The sequence below is a fragment of the Ovis canadensis genome, chromosome 6, assembly GCF_042477335.2.
Source record: "Ovis canadensis isolate MfBH-ARS-UI-01 breed Bighorn chromosome 6, ARS-UI_OviCan_v2, whole genome shotgun sequence".
Classification (NCBI taxonomy): Eukaryota; Metazoa; Chordata; class Mammalia; order Artiodactyla; family Bovidae; genus Ovis; species Ovis canadensis.
In genome coordinates, this window is record NC_091250.1 from 37,954,307 (window position 1) to 37,977,568 (window position 23,262).

Here is a 23,262-nt window from a genome sequence, read left to right on the forward strand (position 1 = left end):
TACTATCATGTAAGAAATGAATCGCCAGTCTATGTTTGATACAGGATACAGGATGCTTGCGACTGGTGTACAGGGATGATCCAGAGGAATGATATGGGGTGGGAGGTGGGAGGGGGGGTTCATGATTGGGAACTCATGTACACCCGTGGCAGATTCATGTCAATGTATGGCAAACCCAATACAGTATTGTAAAGTAAAATAAAGTAAAAATAAAAATTAAATATGTATATATATATAATTCTAGGACATAGACCTGAGTCAGGCATGGCTCAGATGGTAAAGAATCTGCCTTCAGTGCAAGAGACTCAGCTTCTATTGTTGGATTGGGAAGATTCCCTGGAGGAGGGCATGGCAACCCAGTTTTCTTGCCTGGAGAATCCCATGGACAGAGGAGCCTGGTAGGCTATAGCCCATAGGGTCGCAAAGAATCAGACATGACTGAAGTGACCTAGCATGCCTGCACATGTGGCTAGCATACATAGGACATAAGTCCCATAAGATGACTAGATATGTTAATGTTTCCTGTCATCATAGTTTCAAATCATTAAAAAAAAATAAAGCTATAAAAGAGATCAGTTTGATATTTCTAATTCAAATAAGGGCTTTTGCCTTATAAGGGCTTATAAGGGCTTTTGCCTAACTTATCTTTTTTCTCTTATACTGAATATCTTGATTTTTAATAATATTAACATAATATTAATTAGTTTCATCTTATTAAAATTTTTCAAAATTACAATATTATTATTACTTATAATAAAATCATGAATGAAGTTTAAGATATTTTGTAGTTTATCTTGTTCCTTTCCTGGACTATATCTCATCAAAGATACTCAGTAAGAGTACTGTATTTTAAAATCATTTGATGTAATTCCTAAAGAGTGGGGTGCCATCGCCTTCTCCAAAAGAAAGTGTATGTATAGGTGTGTGTATATATATATATATATACACACACACTTTGATTCATTTATTTCCATTTGCTTCCTGTTCTAAGATTTCCTTTTAAACAAAATTTAAATGCAGTTTTGGAATATATGGTTTAAAAAGTCAAAACTGTCTAAATAGGCTTTTTGGGAGAACTCTTGCTTCTTTTCCTATCCTTAAGAATTCCACTATATTTCATTTATTTAGTTTTTGGTTTCTTCTTCCAGTATTTCATCAAATATAAACAAATATGTATTTATCTTTGAAATATATCCCCCTCTTATTATACAAATGGCAGCATACTTTTCTGTCCCACATCAGTACATAGAAATTATCCTCATTTCTATTTACCGCTAAATAGAACTGCACTGTGACTCGGTCATAATTGGTTTAAGGAGCCCTCTACTGATAGTAGTTCTTTCCAGTCTTTTGCTACTATAAATAATCCCACAATGAATGAATACAAGCATATATGCATGTGTGTGTGTGTGTGTGTGTGTGTGTGCGCGCACGCGCGCCCACGTACACTTGGGCAATCTTTTCTGAGGTCATACCAAGAGCATTTATTTTCAAACTTTGAGATTTTTGCCAATCTGATAAATGACAGATGGTATTTCAGTATAACTTTAAGTCTCTGGTTATGAATGGGCATCATTTCATAGGTTCAAAGGCTGTTTGCCTTTCCTTTTTTGGTAAACTATCTGTTCATTTCCTGTGTCCATTCATCAGACTCTGAGCAAATGCTCTTTTCTATTTTAAAAGATCTTTACATGGAGAAAATAACCAACTGTCTGTGATATAAATTACAGATATTTTTCCAGGTTTGTTTTTTTTATCTTTTGCTAATGGTGCCTTTTGTTGTTGTTAAGCAAAAGAGTTTTCTTTCATACAGTTGAATATATGAATCTTTTCTTATTTGCCATAACCCTGTTTCCAAATAAGGTCATGTTCTGAGACACTGAGGGTTAGGATTTAACACATCTCTTGGGGGGACACAATTCAACCATAATAAGTACCATTTATTAAAATACCCCTTTCTGCCTGTGACTTGAGATATCTTCTTTTTTTATCATATATTAATGTTAAATTTCCATATATACATGAGTCTTTTTCTGGAGTTCTATTCTACTCCATTGATTTATTTATTTATCTACTAATGCCAGAATATTTTTAGTAGTTTTATAGTCCCTTTTTTTTTGCAAAAATGTCCTCTTAATGATTGTGCCATGAAAGTCAAAAGCAAAATCAAAGACATTATATCACACAATTAAACAATCTATTCAGTAAAATTATGCCTGCCAACTTAACATTTGATTTATTCTTTGTTCAAAGGGTTTAAAAAGAGTTACATTTGCAGCTTACTCCAAATATAAGCTAAAACAAACTTTTTCATGATTTGTCATTTCTTTTTAAATATAAAATAACAAATATTCATTTCTTTCCATCTTCTTATATGACTTCACTTCATGAATTTTTTTAATCCTAGTTTTCCATGTGTAGTGAAGACCTTTGATATCAGTTTGGTCTCTTTCGGGTTTCCCTCGTGGCTCAGAAGTTGAAGCGTCTGCCTCCAATGCAGGAGACCCGGGTTCGATCCCTGGGTCGGGAAGATCCCCTGGAGAAGGAAATGGCAACCCACTCCAGTATTCTTGCCTGGAGAATCCCATGGACGGAGAAGCCAAGTAGGTTACACCCCACAGGGTCGCAAAGAGTCGGACACGACTGAGCGACTTCACCTCACCTCACCTCACCTTGGTCTCTTTCATAACAAAAATGTTTGCTTCCCTCTGTCCCCAGTTCCAGGTACTGTAGAGTGCCCCAGTTCAGCCCCAAAGTTCCAATGCAGGGGTCTTCTCTCAGGCAATCCCTCTGGTGCCTAGTGGTCTCCTTAGGCACCACCTGTGGGACTTGGGATTTGATAGCATCTTTCCTAGAGACCAAACAGTTTGACATGTGAAGGCTCAGAGCACTGACCATGCAGATTCCCCTTAATATGATGGCTGGGTCATTGCTGGGCAAGACTCTGAGGCAAGACACAGCTGTTCTGACTCAAATGTATGCTTGTGGAGGAAACAGTTGTGTCAAACAGGAGACACAAGTAGTGTCTTTGCCATAGTTCTGAGCTGGGACTGCATCGTACATTGAATCCTAACCTTGTAAGAAGCATTCTTCCCTCCTTTCTCTCCTTGGGGGCCCTGTTCTATCTCTTCTTGACCCTAGAAGTTGCTTTTATTTCCTCCTGACATCCTGAGGGCTGTCTGAAGTATTCTCCCACCACACTGCCAAGGGTTCAGTTCAGTCACTCAGTCATGTCTGACTCTTTGCGACCCCATGAATCACAGCACGCCAGGCCTCCCTGTCCATCACCAACTCTCGGAGTCTGCTCAAAATCATGTCCATCAAGTTGATGATGCCATTCAGCCATCTCATCCTCTGTTGTCCCCTTCTTCTCCTGCCCCCAACTCCTCCCAGCATCAGAGTCTTTTCCAATGAGTCAACTCTTCAGATGAGGTGGCCAAAGTATTGGAGTTTCAGCTTCAGCATCAGTCCTTCCAATGAATATTCAGGACTGATTTCCTTTAGGATGGACTGGTTGGATCTCCTTGTAGTCCAGGGGACTCTCAAGAGTCTTCCCCAACACCACAGTTCAAAAGCATCAATTCTTTGGTGGTCAGCTTTCTTCACAGTCCAACTCTCACATCCACACATGACCTCTGGAAAAACAATAGCCTTGACTAGACGGACCTTTGTTGTCAAAGTAATATCTCTGCTTTTTAATATGCTATCTAGGTTGGTCATAACTTTCCTTCCAAGGAGTAAGTGTCTTTTAATTTCATGGCTGCAATCACCATCTGCAGTGATTTTGGAGCCCAAAAAATAAAGTCTGACACTGTTTCCACTGCCAAGGGTAGCCTCCCTAAATTCCTACATACATCCCATGGATAGGGTGTTAGCTTTAGTGTCTGAAAAGAAAAGAGACAAAAATTAAAATGAGTTTTTAAGAGATATTACATTTTCTTTTCTTTGGAATATAGTTTTCCAGCATTTCTTTTTTTTTATTATTCAGGCACAGTTGATTTACAGTATTTGTTTCAGATATACAGCATAGCGATTCAAAACTTTAAAGCTAACACTCCATGTATAATGATTATAAAATGTTGGCTATATTCACTGTGCTATACAATAATCCTTGGAGCACACTTATTTTATACATAGTTGTTTGAACCTCTTAATCCTATATCCCTATCTTGCTCCTCTCTGCTTTCTTCTCCCCACTGATAACCACTAGTTTGTGCTCTTTGTGAGTCTGTTACTTACTTTCTTGTTATATTCACTAGTTTATTTTTTTAATTCCACATATACATGATAATGTACAGTATTTGTCTTTCTCTTCTTGACTTCTTAGCATAATACCATCCAGGTCCATCCATGTTGTTGTAGGTGGAAAATTTTCATTCTTTCATGGCTGAGTAGTACCCCATTGCATGTATGTACATTTTCTTTATCTCTTCATCTGTTGGTAGACACTTAGGTTGCTTCTCTATCTTGGCTGTTATAAATAATACTGCTGTGAACACCGGGGTAGTGTTCAAGTTAGTGTTTTCGTTTTCTTCAGGCATATACGCAGGAGTGGAATTGCTGGGTTATATGTATGATAGCTCTATTTTTAGATTTTTGAGGGGCCTCCATACTGTTTTCCACAGTGGCTGCACCAATTTACCTTCCCACCAACCATGTACATCTGTTCTCTTTTCTCCATATTCTATTCAACATGTGTTATTTGTGGTCTTTATTATGATAGCTGTTCTGACAGGTATGAGGTAATATTTCACTGTGGTTTTGATTTGCATTTCTCTGGTGATTAGTTATGTTGACCATATTTTCATGTGCCTTTTGGCCATCTACATCTACATCTTTGGAAAAATGTCTGTTTAGGTCTCCTGCCCACATGTTGCATGAGCTGTTTATGTATTTTTAATATTAACCCCTTATCAGTCATATCATTTGCAAGTATTTTCTCCCAGTCAGTAGGTTGTCTTTTTGTTTAATCAATCGTTTCCTTTGCTGTGCAAAAGCTTTTCAGTTAGGTCCCATTATTTATTTTTGCTTTTGCTTCCTTTGCCATAGGAGGCAGATCCAGAAAAGCACGCCTACAATTTATGTTAAGAATGTTCTGCCTATGTTTTCCTCTAGGGGTTTTATGGTTCTGGCCTTACATTTAGGTCTTTAATCAGTTTTCATTTATTGTGTACATGCTGTGCGAAAATATTCTAATTTCATTTTTTTACATGTTCAGTTCAGTTCACTCACTCAGTTGTGTCCAACTCTTTGTGACTCCATGAATCTCAGCACACCAGGCCTCCCTGTCCATCACCAACTCCCGGAGTTCACTCAGACTCACGTCCATCGAGTCAGTGATGCCATCCAGCCATCTCATCCTCTGTCGTCCCCTTCTCCTCCTGCCCCCAATCCTTCCCAGCATCAGAGTCTTTTCCAATGAGTCAACTCTTCACATGAGGTGGCCAAAGTACTGGAGTTTCAGCTTTAGCATCATTCCTTCCAAAGAAATCCCAGGGCTGATCTCCTTCAGAATGGACTGGTTGGACCTCCTTGCAGTCCAAGGGACTCTCAAGCGTCTTCTCCAACACCACACTTCAAAAGCATCAATTCTTCGGGGCTCAGCGTTCTTCACAGTCCAACTCTCACATCCATACATGACCACAGGAAAAACCATAGCCTTGACTAGACAGACCTTAGTCAGCAAAGTAATGTAGCTATCCAGTTTTCCTGGAACCACTTTTTTACAATACAAATATAGTTAATTTACAATATTGTGTTTTATGTATATAGGAAAATAATTGTTTTATTTACATATGTATATTTATACATATAGCTGTTGTTCAGTCACTAATTCTGACGTGTCAGACTCTTTGCGACCCCGTGGACTACAGCACGCCAAGCTCCCCTGTCCTCCTGTCTCTTGGAGTTTGTTCAGATTCATGCCCATTGATCTCCTTTAGGATTGACTGGTTTGATCTTGCCGTCCAAGGGACTCTCAAGAGTCTCTTCCAGCACCACAATTCGAAAGCATAAATTCTTAGTGCTCAGCCTTATTTTCAGTCCAGCTCTCACATCTGTACATGACTCCTGGAAAAAAACATAGCTTTGACTATACAGACCTTTGTCAGCAAAGTGATGTCTCTACTTTTTAATATTCTGTCTAGATTTGTCATAGCTTTCCTTCCAAGGAGTGTCTTTAATTTCATGGCTGCAGACACCATCTACAGTGATTTTGGAGCTCAAGAAAGTAAAATCAGTCACTGCTTCAACATTTTCTGCTTCTATTTGCCATGAAGTGATGTCACTAGATGCCATGAACTTAAGTTTCTTAAATGTTGAGTTTCAAGCCACTTTTTCATTCTCGTTTACCATTGTCAAAAGGTTCCTCTTCACTTTCTGCCATTAGAGTGATATCATTTGCATATCTGAGTTCGCTGATATTTCCCTGGCAATCTTCATTCCAGTTTCATCCAGCCGGGCATTTTTCATGATGTACTCTGCATGTAAATTAAATAAGCAGGGTGACAATATACAGCCTTGATGTACTCCTTTCCCAATTTTGAACCAGTCTGTTGTTCCATGTAAGATTCTAACTGTTGCTTCTTGACTCTCACACAGGTTTCTCAGGATACAGGTAAGGTGGCCTAGTATTCCCATCTCTTCAAGAATTTACCACAGTTTGTTGTGATCCACACAGTCAAGGCTTTAGAATAGTCAATGAAGCAAAACTATATATTTTTCTGAAATTCCCTTGCTTTCTCTATGAGCCAAAGAATGTTGGCAATTTGATCTCTGGTTCCTCTGCCTTTTCAAAACCCAGTATATCTGGAACTTCTCAGTTTATGTACAGCTGGAGGCTAGCTTGAAGGATTTTGATCATAACCTTACTAGCATGCAAAATGAGCAAAATTGTCCGGCAGTTTGAACATCGTTTGGCACTGCCATTATTTGGGATTGGAATGAAAGTTGACCTTTTCCAGTCCTGTGGCCACTGCTGAGTCTTCCAAATTTGCTGACATATTGAATGCAGCACTTGCACAGCATCATGTTTTAGGATTTGAAATAGCTCAGCTGGAATTCTATCACCTCTACTCGTTTAGTTCATAGTAATGCTTCCAAAGGCCCACTTGACTTCATATTCCAGAAAGTCTGGCTCTAGGTGAGTAACCACACCATCATGGTTATCCAGGTCATTAAGACCTTTTTGTATAGTTTGTCTATGTATTCTTGCCACCTCTTCTTAATCTCTTCTGCTTCTGTTACTTCTTCCTTACCATTTTTGTCCTTTTTCGTGCCCATCCTTGCATGAAATGTTCCCTTGATATCTCTGGTTTTCTTAAAGAGATCTCTAGCCTTTCCCATCCTGTTGTTTCCCTCTGTTTCTTTGCATTGTTCATTTAAGAAGGCCTTTTTATCTCTCCTTGTTACTCTCTGGAATTCTGCATTCAGTTGGGTTTATCTTTCCTTTTCTCCTTTGCCTTTTGCTTCTCTTCTTTCCTCAGCTATTTGAAAGGCCTCCTCAGACAAACACTTTGCCTTCTTGCATTTCTTTTCTTGGGGATGGTTTTGGTCATTGCCTCCTGTACGATGTTATGAACCTTCATCCATAATTCTTCAGGGACTATGTCTACCAGATCTAATCCCTTGAATCTATTCCTCACCTCCACTGTATAATCATAAGGGATTTGACTTAGGTCATACCTGAATAGCCTAGTGGTTTTCCCTACTGGCCTCAGTTTAAGCCTGAATTTTACAATAAGGAGCTCATGATCTGAGCCACATTCAACTCCAGGTCCTGTTTATATTTATTTAACTACAATCAATATTTTATAATAACCTGTAAGGGAAAATAATATATATATATGTATATTTATTTATTATATTTAAGAAAGTACAGAGAAGTTTGGCAGGCTGCAGTCTCACAAAGAGTCAGACATGACTGAAGCAACTTAGCATATATGCATGCATGTGTATATATATATATTTATTTATATCAGAATGTGTATATATATGTATATACATTTATTTCCCTTATAGGTTATTATAAAATAGCCTATGATTATTAACTACAATACTATGATTATAGTTCCCTGTGCTATTTATTAGATCCTTGTTGTTTATCTATTTTATATGTAGTACTGTTTGTTGCTATTCCCAAACTCAACTTTTCATTCTTAAGTATGATATTAGCTATGGATTTATCATTGTTGTTGTTGTTTAGTCACTAAGTCATGTCTGACTCTTTGCAACTCTGTGGACTTGGCCTGCCAGGCTCCTTTCATATATGGCATTTTTAATATTGAGTTATGTTTCCTCTATTGTCACTTTCTGGAGAGTTTTATCTTAAATATTGAGTTTTGTGAAAACCCTTTTCTGCATTTATTGAGATGATCGTATAATTTTTATTCTTCAGTTTGTTAATGTGGTATATCACCTTGATTGATTTGCAGATATTGAACCATCCTTTCATCCCTGGAATAAATCCCAGTTGATCATGGTGTATGTCTTTTTAATGTATTGTTTAATTATCGTTTGTATAGTATGTTTTAATATCTGGTTGAGCCAGCTACCCTCAGTGCCTTTTTTCCCCTAGTACTTTACTTGATTATTTTCCTTGTGAATTTTGAGATGAACTGTTTAGATCCAGAACATAACTCTGGCATGTTACTCTGCTTGCATCTTGAGGATAGCAGTGTATACTACTCAATCCAACATCCACTGCAGAAGGAAAGACATATGGAAGGAGTGTGTGGATCAAGGAAACCAAATGCTTTTCATGAAGGAATGGACGAGGTGATGTTCAGTTGTATCAGGGAAGGAATGACTATTACATTTAATACTATTGCTACTGTGTTAATTTATACATTATACTCCATTGGTAAGAGCATTGTTGTTAATGCCATATTATTTTTTAATACAAGCTAAATATTAAGTTTTTGTTGTGCTTCTTCATATGAGTTACTGTGAACTGAAATTTACAGATAAGAATTATTTACCATGTAGGACTCTCTAGGTTATGATAATTGTATATAGCACTGTATTGAAGAATAATCTTCCATTAGTAAGCCAGTTGCAGATTTAAAGCATTGTCCCTCAGTGCTGTATGTATGTTTTACAGAGGCCTTTAGAATGCCAGAGTACAGGAACTGGAAGATATGTGATGATAATTTTGTCTGACCTCATTCCTCTTCCAGATGGAAAAACTGAAGTCCAGATATATCATTAGCACCGGTGCCCCAGTCTGGGCCTCATATCCAGCTCTCTCAGCTGCTTTCTACTCAGATAACCCTCTGAACTTCAGTGGCCCTCAGTGGCGGCATCATCAGGGTTTTCTGTCCTCTCACCAACAGCCTTCACACTGTATCTGCTTGTCTCCAAGTTTTATTTTTCTTTCCCTAACAGCATATTACTTAAAATTCTGTTGGCAACAATTAATATGAATTCCAGTCAAGTAGTCATTGGATATGTACTGCCCTCTGGGTGGAGTATAATTTGGACCACATAGTTTCTTTTGTCTGAGGAACTTCCTACAGTATTCCTAACTACAGAATATGCTGCCTCCCAAACCCAAAGAGGCCTGTGAGGTATTGTACTTCCTTCTTTGTGGTGGGAATGTGACATGCAATAATTTGACCTTTATTTTAAACCTACTCCAGACTATTGGCTCCCACTAAAATTGTTACTGATGTGGCAGGTCCCTTAATCTTTAAAGAGTTTTTTCTTATTCTCAGGGATGTATATGTCACAGATGTCCAGCATACTTACTACTTCTTAGTTAGACTGTTTGAACTGATCAATAAGCGAACATATATGATATTCTATAGAATGTCCAGGTGGCCCAGATTTCTTTTGATTAATTTATGACATCGAGTAGAAAAGCCAGTATAGACTGGACAGACTGTCAGTGTAAGCTGTCGTCCTTCCCATGAAAGTGAAGTTCAGTTCAGTAGCTCAGTCGTGTCCAACTCTTTGCCACACCATGGACTATAGCACAGCAGGCTTCCCTGTCCATCACCAACTCCCGGAGCTTACTCAAACTCATGTCCATCGAGTCGGTGATGCCATCCAACCATCTCATCCTCTGTCATCCCCTTATCCTCCCACCTTCAATCTTTCCCAGGATCAGGGTCTTTTCTATCAGGCATTTGGCATCAGGTAGCCACAGTATTGGAGCTTCACCTTCAACATCAGTCCATCCAAAGAATATTCAGGACCGATTTCCTTTAAGATTGACTGTTTGGATCTCCTTGCAGTCCAAGAGACTCTCAGGAGTCTTCTTCAACACCACAGTTCAAAAGCATCAATTCTTCAGCACTCAGCTTCCTTTATAGTTCGACTCTCACATCCATACATGACCACTGGAAAAAAACACATAGCTTTGACTAGATAGACCTATGTTGGCAAAGTAATGTCTCTGTTTTTTAGTATGCTGTCTGTTGGTCATAGCTTTCTTCCAAAGAGCAAGTGTCTTTTAATTTCATGGCTGGAGTCACCATATGCAGTGATCTTGGAGCCCAAAAAACTAGTGTCTGTCACTGTTTCCATTGTTTCCCCATCTATTTGCCATGAAGTGATGGGACTGGATGCCATGACCTTAGTTTTCTTAGAATGTTGAGCTTTAAGCCAAATTTTTCACTCTCCTCTTTCACTTTCATCAAGAGGCTCTTGAGTTCTTCTTCTCTTTCTGCCATAAGGGTGGTGTCATCTGCATATCTGAGGTTATTGATATTTCTCCTGGTAATCTTGATTCCAGCTTGTGCTTCATCCAGTCCAGCATTTCTCATGATGTACTCTGCATATAAGTTAAATAAGCAGGGTGACAATATACAGCCTTGACGTACTCCTTTCCCAATTTGGAATCAGTCTGTTGTTTCATGTCTAGTTCTAATTGTTGCTTCTTAACCTGCATACAGATTTCTCAGGAGGCAGGTAAGGTGGTTTGGTATTCCCATCTCCTGAAGAATTTTCCACAGTTTGTTGTGGTCCACACAGTCAAAGGCTTTGGTGTAGTCAATGAAGCAAAAGTAGATGTTTTTCTGGAATTCTCTTGCTTTATCAATGATCCAACGACTGTTGGAAATTTGATCTCTGGTTCCTCTGCCTTTCTAAATTAAGCTTGGAGATCTGGAAGTTTACAGTTCACATACTTTTGAAGCCTGGCTTGGAGAATTTTGAGCACTATTTTGCTAGCATGTAAGATGAATGCAATTGTGCAGTAGTTTGAGCATTCTTTGGCATTGCCTTTCTTTGGGATTGGAATGAAAACTGAACTTTTCCAGTCCTGTGGCCACTGCTGAGTTTTCCAAATTTGCTGGCATACTGCATGCAGCACTTTCACAGCATCATCTTTCAGGATTTGAAATAACTCAACTGAATTCCATCACCTCCACTAGCTTTGTTCATAGTGATGCTTCCTGAGGGCCACTTGCCTTCACATTCCAGGATGTCTCACTCTAGGTGAGTGATCACACCACCATCGTTATCTGGGTCATGGAGATATTTTTTCTACAGTTCTTCTTTGTATTGTTGCCACCTGTTCTTAATATCTTCTGCTTCTGTTAGGTCCATACCATTTCTGTCCTTTATTGTACCCATCTTTGCATGAAATGTTCCCTTGGTATCTCTAATTTTCTTGAAGAAATCTCTAAGTCTTTCCCATTCTCTTGTTTTCCTCTATTTCTTTGCATTGATCACTGAGGAAGACTTTCTTATCTCTCCATGCTGAACTCTACATTCAAATGGGTATATCTTCCCTTGTCTCCTTTGCCTTTAACTTCTCTTCTTTTCTTAGCTATTTATAAGGCCTCCTCAGACAACCATTTTGCCTTTTTGCATTTCTTTTTCTTGGGGATGGTCTTGATCACTGCCTCATGTACAATATCACAAACCTCTGTCCATAGTTCTTCAAGCACTCTATCTATCAGATCGAATCCCTTGAATCTATTTGTCAGTTCCACTGTATAATAGTAAGGGATTTGATTTAGGTCATACCTGAATGGTCTAGTGGTTTTCCCTACTTTCTTCAATTTAAGTCTGAATTTGGCAATAAGGAGTTCATGATCTGTGCCATAGTCAGCTCCCGGTCTTGTTTTTGCTGACTGTATACAGCTTCTCCATCTTTGACTGCAAAGAATATAATCAGCTGATTTTGGTATTGACCATTTGGTGATGTCCACATATAGTCTTTTCTTGTGTTATTGGAAGAGGGTTTTCCTATGACCAGTGCATTCTCTTGGCAAAACTCTGTTAGTCTTTGCCCTGCTTCATTTTGTACTCCAAGGCGAAATTTGCCTGTTATTCCAGGTATCTCTTGGCTTCCTACTTTTGCATTCTAGTACCTTATAATGAAAAGGATGTCTTTTTTGGGTGTTGGTTCTAGAAGGTTTTGTAGGTCTTCATAGAACCATTCAACTTCAGCTTTTTCAACATTTCTGGCTGGGACATAGACGTGGATTACTGTGATACTGAGTGGTTTACCTTGGAAATGAACAGGGATCATTCTGTTGTTTTTGAAATTGCATCTAAGTACTGCTTTTTCCCTCTAAATACTTCTTCAGCTATTACATATCTATTGGTATATAATCTTTTCATCTTCACCCAATTTTAAATATGTTCTAATTTTTTATTTTAATTACTTCTCAGTTCCATGAATTATTTGGAAGAATATTTTTAATTTCTAAAATTTTACAATCTCTTTTGGGTAATATTTTATTATTGATAATAGTAGTACTTTGTGGTCTCCATATCAGTTTAATAGTTTGATACCTTCGCTGCTGCTGCTGCTGCTGCTAAGTTGCTTCAGTCGTGTCCGACTCTGTGCAACCCCAGAGACGGCAGCCCACCAGGCTCCCCCGTCCCTGGGATTCTCCAGGCAAGAACACTGGAGTGGGTTGCCATTTCCTTCTCCAATGCATGGAAGTGAAAAGTGAAAGTGAAGTGGCTCAGTTGTGTCCAACTCTGTGCGACCCCATGGACTGCAGCCCACCAAGCTCCTCTGTCCATGGGATTTTCCAGGCAAGAGTACTGGCGTGGGGTGCCATTGCCTTCTCCTTTAAGCCTAATATTTGTTCAGTTTTTGTAAATATTTTAAGTATGCTTGAAAACAATGGGTATTCTTTAACTGCTGATTTGAGTTCTATAAAATCTATATAGGCTTCCTAATTTTTTGTCCATTTAGTCAATTACTGAAAGTGATGTGTTAGAATCTCTCACTGTATTTGTGAGCTTGTCAATTATTCTTTGTAATTTTATTCATTTTGGATTTATTTATTTTGAGGCTTTATCAGGTGTCTACAGTTTCTGAACTGATGTATCTTCCTGGTGAATTTTTACTTTTATGTTATGTAGTATAAGGGACGGAGAAGGCAATGGTACCCCACTCATATTCTTGCCTGGAAAATCCCATGGACAGAGGAGCCTGGTGGGCTGCAGTCCATGGGGTCACAAGAGTCGGACATGACTGAGCGACTTCACTTTCACTTTTCACTTTCATGCACAGGAGAAGGAAGTGGCAACCCACTCCAGTGTTCTTGCCTGGAGAATCCCAGGGACGGGGGAGCCTGGTGGGCTGCTGTCTATGGGGTCGCACAGAGTCGGACACGACTGAAGTGACTTAGCAGTAGCAGTATAAGGGAGTGAGTTTGAGCACTTTGGGGCTGAGCAAAGATAACATTATGGCCATGAGGTGGCAGTAGCTGCACATGAGCTCTGTTTTGGCACTACTCGATAGGTCTGCAAGTTGGGAAAGGCCCTAGCACCACCCAGAGCTTTAAGGCATCAGGCCTCCATCAAGAAGGGAAGGAGGGCGAGCATACTGGGGGAAAGAGGCATCAGAGACAGGTTTTTTGTCTAGGGGGCTTATGTATTATGTTACTCAGCAGCATGTCAGGAGTCTCTGAGTTAGAGAGTTCTAAAGCAAGGCAAGCAGCTTAGAGTCTTTATTGCCCAAAGGCTTATTTCATCTGTGGCAAGCAGATTTTGGACAGTTGCACAGGTTATAAAAAGCAGGCAAGCTCTAAATGGCTAAAAATTCTGTTTGTTTGGATTATGTTTAAAACAAGTAGACGGGTGAACTTTTGGTTTAGTGCCAGTGGCTTTTGAGCTAATGGGTCACAACCTGCTCTGAAGAAATAAACCACCCATGGGCCAATATACAGAGGCCCCCTTTGCTTTGTAAACATAACATATGATAGCTTTCTTTATCCCTTTTTTGCTTATCATTGTTTATTGTATTTTACTTTTTTATTAGTATTATATTATTTTGCAAAGTTTGTTTATAATGGTCTGCTATCTTACTATTTACTTATTATTCAAACTGCTCTAATGAGAATTTTACTTTATTCTTTGCTTCCACGTACCCAAAACTTCTCTGGGTAAGGTCATAAAATGACCTTCATGATATCAAATCCAATTAATGTTTTAAAACTTTATAAGCTTTATTTTATATGCACATGTTTAACTGATATAATTTGACAATGGGATCTCATACATGGAATTTTTTTTTCTGTTTGCTTATTCTTTCCTCTCTCCTCTTCCCTTTCCCACCCAAATTCTCATCTTTATCTACCCTCTCTAAATAAATGATATCATCTACTTTCAGTTCAGTTCAGTCGCTCAGACCTGTCTGATTCTCTGCAACCCCATGGACTGCAGCACCTGTCCATCACCAACTCCCAGAACTTACTCAAACTCACATCCATTGAGCCGCTGGTGCCATCCAACCATCTTACCTTCCGTTGTCCCCTTCTCCTCCTACCTTCAATCTTTCCCAGCATCAGGGTCATTTTTAATGAGTCAGTTCTTTGCATCAGGTGGCCAAAGTATTGGAGCTTCAGCTTCAGCATCAGTCCTTCCAATGAATATTCAGGACTGATTTCCTTTAGGATTGACTGGTTGGATCTCCTTGTAGTCCAAGGGACTCTCAAGTATCTTCTCCAGCACCACAGTTCAAAAGCATCAGTTCTTCAGTGTTTAACTTTCTTTATGGTCCAACTCTCACATCCATAAATGACTACTGGAAAACCATAGCTTTGACTAGACGGACCTTTGTTGGTAAAGTAATCCCTCTGTTTTCATATATCATTTTCATTTTTCTTCATGCTTATAAATCATATGCAAACATATATACATACACATACAACCCAAAATAAGAGTATATAATATATATGTTAATATATATCCCATCACTACTGCATAGAAATACTACATCAACTAATATAGCTCTAATATGTATTTTCCCTTAAGATCAATGTGGCAATAAAATATATATGGACAAATATACTGATTTTATTTCTGTAGGATTGCTGTAACAAAGAATATATTTCATCCCGAAGGACTGTCACAATCTGTATTTCTTACTGCTCATATATGAGCATACTTGGTCCCTCTTGGAAAATTCCCACCAGCGATGGGTATTGCTCCTCTTTACATGTGACTACCTATCTAGTGGGGTATAAAATGACAGTCTTCTAGAGCTTCATTTGTATTTTCCTGATCACTAGTGAGTTTGAGCATAATTTTATATATCTTGGTCATTTGGACTTATTCTTCTATGGTTATATCTTTATATTTGCCCATGGTTTTGTTTGCCTTTTTTTTTTTTTGGCCCATTTTTAAGTGCTCTATAATACATGTTATCATTACATATTACATAATCCAGACTAATATAGATATTAACTCTTTGTAACCTACATTCAGTTTCCTCCATGTTTATTGTGTATAATTGATATTTGACTTTACCTCTTTGTCACAAAAAATTGTTAATTTTTGCCACGTAGGTTTCTCTATCTTTAGTCTCTTTTCTTCTTCCCCACCCTCAACTCTCTTTCTAAAATAATAAAAAAAAATTTTTTTTTTGGCCATGCCCTCTGGCTTATGAGATCTTAGTTCCCCAACCAGGGGTCGAACTAGGGGCTCTGGCAGTGAGAGCACTGAGTTCTCACCCCTGGACTGCCAGGTAATTCCCAATAATTATTTAAAAAATAACTTTATATCATATCAATGCTTTTAATGAAAATTAGGAGTCCAATCTTGTTTTCTGTGTGAATTAAAGTACATATTCGTCATATGTTAAATTTTCACCTCAATTCTTTTCTACCAATCTAGTTTATTCTTATTTAATGCAGTTACTTTTCTTACCATATTGACTTGATTCCAATGACTGTAGTATATGCTGATATCTGGTGAGTAAAGTTTCTCTCATATTGTTTGTTTTTGTAGAATTTTCTGACTATTCCAAATGAATCTTAAGATAGTTTAATCCAATTTAAAAATACTCATAATTCTAATGTGTTCTAGTCAATTAACTTTAAGAGATTTGTATTTTTGCAATAGTGTTTTCTAATATGTTTAAATTTTGTTCAGTATCTTATAGTAACATTTTTATAGGTTATTTTTTTCTTATAAGTATTGTACCTTTCTGAGCAAACTTATTCTATCTTTTTGGGTGTTTTCACTATCATGAATGAAGTATTTCTCCCATTAGCACTTCAGAGTGCTTATTGCTGTCAAATTTTGTATTCATCTGGTTTCCGAGTACTTTACTCAAAATCCCTCTCTAATTCTGTCTTTTCCAAGCTCTGTCATTTCCTAGGCATGTAAAATCATATCAACAGTCACTGGATCCTCCAAAATACTCTTTAATAATAATTGACTGTAACCATGCCAGTTATTTCCTGATTTTAATTGAAACAGCTTATAATTTTAAATACTTGCAGTTTTCATTAAGTACTCTTCATTGTTTTAAGCAGTTTTCTTCAATTTCTGTTTTACTCAAGAATCTTCATTAGGAATGGCTACTAAATCTTAGTAATGTGCCTTTCACCATCTATCGATATGTCATGGAGCTGAAGCTTCAGTACTAGGGCCACCTGATGCAAAGAGCCAACTCATTGGAAAAGACACTGATGCTAAGAAAGATTGAAGGCAGGAGAAGGGCATGGTAGAGGACGAGATGTTTGGATGGTATCACCGACTCAATGGACATGAGTTTGAGGAAGCTCCGGGAGTTGGTGAAGGACAGGGAAACCTGGCTCCATGGGGTCGCAAAGAGTCAGACATGACTGAGTGACTGAACAACAACAAATATGATCATGTTTTCGCTTCTTTAATCATCTGGGTAACCGTTTCTGTTAATTGTTGGTCAGTTGCTAAGTCAGGTCCGATTCTCTGCGACCCCATGGACTGTGCATACCAGGCTTCTGTGACCTTCACTATCTCCTGGAGTTTGCTCAAATTCACATCCATTGAGTCAGTGATAGTATCTAACCATCTCATCCCCTGCCACCCCTTTCTCCTTTTGCCTTCAGTCTTTCCCAGCATCGGGGTCTTTTCCAGGGATTCTGCTCTTCACATCAGGTGGCTAAAGTATTGGAGCTCCAGCTTCAGCGTCAGTCCTTTCAATGAATATTCAAGGTTAATTTCCTTTAGGATTGACTGGTTGAAACTCCTTGCAGTCCAGGGAACTCTCAAGAGTCTTCTCCAGCACCACGATTCAAAAGCATCAATTCTTTGGTGCTCAGCTTTCTTTATGGTCCAACCCTAACATCTATTCATGACTTCTAGGAAACCAGCTTTGTCAGCAAAGTAATATCTCTGCTTTTTAATATGCTGTCTAGGTTTGTTATAGCTTTCCTTCCAAGGAGCAAGTGTCTTTTAATTATGGCCGCAGTCACTATCCACAGGGATTTTGGGGCTCAAGAAAATAAAATCTGTCACTGCTTCCTCTGTTTTCCCTTTCTATTTGCCGTGAAGTAATGGAAATGGATGCCATGATCTTACATTTTTGAATGTTGAATTTTAAGCCAGCTTTTTCACTCTTTCACCCTCATCAAGAGGCTCTTTAGTTCCTCTTCATTTTCTGCCATTAGAGTGATATCATCTGCATGTCTGAGTTTCTTGATACTTCCCTGGCAATCTTCATTCCAGCTTATGTGTTCATCTAGCCCAGGATTTCTCATGATGTACTCTGCATATAAATTAAATAAGCAGGATGACAGTATACAGCTTTGATGTACTTACTCCTTTCCTGATTTTGAACCAGTCCGTCGTTCCATGTAAGATTCTAACTGTTGCTTCTTGACCTGCATACAGATATTTCAGGAGACAGGTAAGGTGGCCTGGTATTCCCATCTCTTTAAGAATTTTCCGTGCATGTGATGACACTGTGCAGCGACCAAAGTCTGACAGGAATGATTGCTATTGTCGTCTGATGCACCCAGGAAAAAAAAAAAAAAAAGAATTTTCCATAGTTTGTTGTGATCCATACAGTCAAAGGCTTTAGAATAATCAATGATGCAAAACTGTGTATTTTTCCGAAACTCCCTTGCTTTCTCTATGATCCAACGTATGTTGGCAATTCAATCTCTGGTTCCTCTGCCTTTTCAAAACCCAACTTGTGCACCTAGAAGTTCTTGGTTCACATACTGCTGAAGCCTAGATTGAAGGATTTTGAGCATAACCTTACTAGCATGCAAAATGAGCAAAATTGTCTGGTAGTTTTAACATTCTTTGGCACTGTCCTCCTTTGGGATTGGAATGAAAACTGATCTCTTCCAGTCCTGTGAACACTGCTCAATTTTCCAAATTTGCTGACATATTGAGTGCAGTACTTTCACAGCATCATGTTTTAGGATTTGAAATAGCTCAGCTGGAATTCTGTCACCTCCATTAGCTTTGTTTGTAGTAATGCTTCCTAAGGCCCATTTGACTTCACACTCAAGGATGTCTGGCTCTAGGTGAGTGACCACACTATCCTGGTTATCCCGGTCATTAGAACAAATAGATTCTGAGGATTTGATCTGGTAGACAGAGTACCTGAAAAACTATGGACAGAGGTTCATAACATTGTTCAGGAGGCAGTGAGTGACCAAAACCATCCCAAAGAAAAAGAAGTGCAAGAAGGCAAGTAGTTGTCTGAGGAAAGAAGACAAGCAAAAAAGCAAAGAAGAAGGGGAAAGATATACCCAACTGAATGCAGAGTTCCAGAGAATAGCAAGGAGAGATAAAAAGGCCTTCTTCAATGAACAATGCAAAGAAATAGAGGAAAGCAATAGAATGGGAAAGATTAGAGATCTCTTTAAGAAAATTGGAGGTATCAAGGGAACATTTCACCCAAGGATGGGCACAATAAAGAACAGAAACATTAAGAACCTAACAAAAGCAGAAGAGATTAAAAAGAAGTGGCAAGATTGTATTAATAGATGTGCTGAAATCAAAACACTCTTGAATTCCTGGAATACAACCCTTTTTGCCATAGTGACTGTTTTTTTTTTTTAACAGTGCTACACTTTTATTTGGGCTTCCCTAGTAGCTCAGCTGGTAAAGAATCCACCTGCAGTGCAGGAGACCTGGGTTTGATCCCTGGGTTGGGTAGATCCCCTGGAGGAGGGCATGGCAACCCTCTACAGTATTCTTGCCTGGAGAATTCCCATGGACAGAGGAGCCAGGTGGGCTACAGTCCATGGGGTGGCAAAAAGTCAGACACAACTGAGCACAGCACACTTTTATTTAGAATTTTCATCCGTATGTATAGATGAGATTGGTCTTTTTTTTTTCTTTTTTTTTGGCCTTCTGTTTCTTTACCAAGTTTTTATATTAATATCACACTAGCTGTATGAATTGGAGAAGGAAATGGCAGCCCACTCCAGTATTCTTGCCTAGAGAATCCTGTGGACAGAGGACCCTGGTGGGCTGCTGTCTATGGGGTCGCACAGAGTCAGATACAACTGAAGCAACTTAGCAGCAGCTACAGCAGTATGAAATGAGTTGAAGAGTTTTTCCTTTTTGAAGAAATTTGGGATACTTTAAATCACATTAGAATCATCTCCTTTGCAACCCTGCTGCTGCTACTACTGCTGCTAAGTCACTTCAGTCGTGTCCGACTCTGTGCGACCCTATAGATGGCAGTCCACCAGGCTCCCCCGTCCCTGGCACTCTTTAGGCAAGAATACTGGAGTGGGTTGCCATTTCCTTCTCCAATGCATGAAAGTAAAAAGTGAAGTCGCTCAGTTTGCAACCCTAGAACTTTTAAAATTAGGATTTTAAAATTCGCTTTTTTCATTCATATCTGAAAATTGGTCTATTAACATGTAAAATTTTATCTTGGGTTGCTTTTGATCTTTTATGTTTTACTAGAAAATTACCCATTTCCTGTAGACTTTTCAGTGTGTTGCTACACAGTTGCATGCAAAATTCTAAAGTGAATGTACTTCTACATTCATCTTATTTCACTTAATGGCAGCAGCATCTTGTTGAAGACACTGTACTTCTGTCTTAAATTTATTGAAGGGATGTTACTGATTCTTATCTTTAGTGTGATTAATGCAGAGGAATTTATGATGGATACTAATGGAAAATTACAGGAAATTTGAGATTTTAGTGAATGTTGACATTTTTATTTTCAATTACAAGGTTCATCTCTGTAATTATGCAATTTAATACTTTTTCCATTTCTATATTATTTTGGAAAATTACAGCTTTATAATAGACATCAGTAACTTGTAAATATTGTGGCTGACTTGACAACAGTGTTTTAAGAGAACAGAGTCACAGAATATACTTTTTGTAAGCAAGAATCAAGGATTCAAAGCAAAGGAAACTTAGAAAATGATGTCCTTTCTGACAGAGATAATGTCTCTCTGAACAGATTTTCAGTGTCCTTCAAGACCATAAATGGAATTCCCTGGAGGTCCAGTGGTTACGACTCTGTACTTCCCCTGTGGGGGTCATGGGTTCAATCCCTGGTCAGGGAACTAAGATTCTGTATGCCACATGGCCAAAAAAAAAAAAAATACACACACACACACACACACATATATATATATATGTATATATATAAACCTAGTAGAAAATTGCACAATGGTATTGCTAGTAATATGGTCTACTTTTTATATAAAACTAATGCTTGCTTCAAGATAACCTCCAAACAAATTGGATTTCTGCAAAAAATAATGGACTCTCTGAACGTGATGCCATGAGCTTCCAGTAAAAAGTTACTGCGACAACTAAACCATAACCTCAGATGATGCAGCATAGCTAAAACAGAGCAACAGCCCTGAGAGTCTTCGACAGTCCTCTCTCTGGTGCAAAGGGACTGCGTGGTCAGTAAGGCAGTCACGGAACTACAGCTGAATGACTTTAAACATGACTTGTCATCCTCCCTAAGGTGGAGGAGATCATCTAACTTGATTTATGTGGTTTGAATCACTTTTCCTTTAGTTTTTCTCATATTTTAGCAAATTAAATTATGTAGTGAATTAATCATTAAACCTGAAAAATGTTTCACCTGAATGAAAAACTGCCTATGAGAAATCCTCTAAATATCAAGGAATGAGTCAAGGTATTTCCTGCATAAACTTTCCACCTGGATACCACTTTAAGCACTCAGCTTTTAACCATATGAAGTGGAAATTGGTATCACCAAACAAAACACAAATCCTACCTTCTTACATACTTTAAACTACTTCAATCCAGTTCAGTTGCTCAGTCGTGTCTGACTCTTTGCCACCCCATGAACCACAGCATGCCAGGCCTCCCTGTCCATCACCAACTCCCGGAGTTCACTTAAACTCATGTCCATTGAGTCAGTGATGCCACCTAGCCATCTCATCCTCTGTCGTCCCCTTCTCCTCCTGCCCTCAATCTTTCCCAGCATCAGGGTCTTTTCCAATGAGTCCGATCTTCAATCAGGTGGCCAAAGTATTCAAGTTTCAGCTTCAACATCAGTCCTTCCAATGAACACCCAGGACTGATCTCCTTGCAGTCCAAGGGACTCTCAAGAGTCTTCTCCAACACCACAGTTCAAAAGCATCAATTCTTCAGCGCTTAGCTTTCTTTACAGTCCAACTCTCACATCCACACATGACCACTGGAAAAACCATAGCCTTGACTAGACAGACCTTTGTTGGCAAAGTAATGTCTCTGCTTTTTAATATGCTGTCTAGGTTGGTCATAACTTTCCTTCCAAGGAGTAAGCATCTTTTAATTTCATGGCTGTAATCACCATTTGCAGTGATTTTGGAGCCCAGAAAAATAAGTCAGCCACTGTTTCCATTGTTTCCCCAGTTGCCAACATCCGCTGGATCATGGAAAAAGCGAGAGAGTTCCAGAAAAACATTATTTCTGCTTTATTGACTATGCCAAAGCCTTTGACTGTGTTGATCACAATAAACTGTGGAAAATTCTGAAAGAGATGGGAATATCAGACCACCTGACCTGCCTCCTGAGAAATCTGTATGCAGGTCAGGAAGCAACAGTTAGATCTGGGCATGGAACAACAGACTGGTTCCGAATAGGAAACGGAGTATGTCAAGGCTGTATATTGTCACCCTGCTTATTTAACTTATACACAGAGTACATCATGAGAAACGCTGTTCTGGAGGAAGCACAAGCTGGAATCAAGATTGCTGGGAGAAATATCAATAACCTCAGATATGCAGATGACCACCATCTTGATACAAATTCATCATTAAACATCACTTGTATAATTGGACCACAGTGATGCTCTTAGGCACTGTGTTGTGGAGGACTCTAAGTTTTCTCAAGTTGCTACACTTTTACTGTTCACATTGGTTCCCTCCCCTGCTGTTAGCTGTCACATTTTATTATTTACCTGACTCTAGAAGGACCCTGTCGATACTTGTGATTTGTTCAGGGGCAGAAACCAGATAAACAAACTTGTCAGAATTAGGGGTGAAGTAACAACAAGCCGGGGCTTCCCAGGTGGCGCTAGTGGTAAAGAACCTGCCTGCCAGCGTGGGAAATGTGAGTTTGATACCTGGATCCAGAAGATCCCCTGGAGGAAGGCATGGCAACCCACTCCAGTATTCTTGCCAGGAGAATCCCATGGACAGAGCAGCCTGGTGGGCTACAGTCCATGGAGCTGCAAAGAGTCAGACATGACTGAGTGACTTAGGACAGCATAAGAACAAGCAGACGCTGAAGATGGGGATCTGCAAGCACTTCTAAACAAAGTCTATAAGCCTCAGTAAGAGCTCTCCTGGTCTTCTCAGGATTGGTAATGCTCCACAACTGAATTCTAAACAAGTAAAGGCAGTTAGATGTTTCTGGTAAGTAGTAAATAAAATATCTATCATAATTTAAGAACCCTGTTTAAAAACATTTAAAACTCTCTTTGCAAGGTAATAGCAGGTTTCTAATGTAAGACTGTAGGATTACAGTAAGGAAGACAGAACTATATAGATCAGCAGCTGGCTTAATTAGCTTGCCATAAACTTATTAACAAATTAGGTTACAAAATACATAAGCAATGTAATGAATCAT

At 38.8% G+C, this 23,262-nt stretch overlaps 1 non-coding gene across 1 annotated transcript; it reads left to right on the top strand.

Annotated features, from left to right (window-relative positions):
• The first annotated feature begins 18,127 nt into the window (after positions 1-18,127).
• On the top strand, positions 18,128-18,197 carry LOC138443027 (small nucleolar RNA Z17). Its single transcript, XR_011257956.1, has one exon. It is a non-coding gene; the product is annotated as a small nucleolar RNA Z17 (small nucleolar RNA).
• Positions 18,198-23,262: the final 5,065 nt, after the last annotated feature.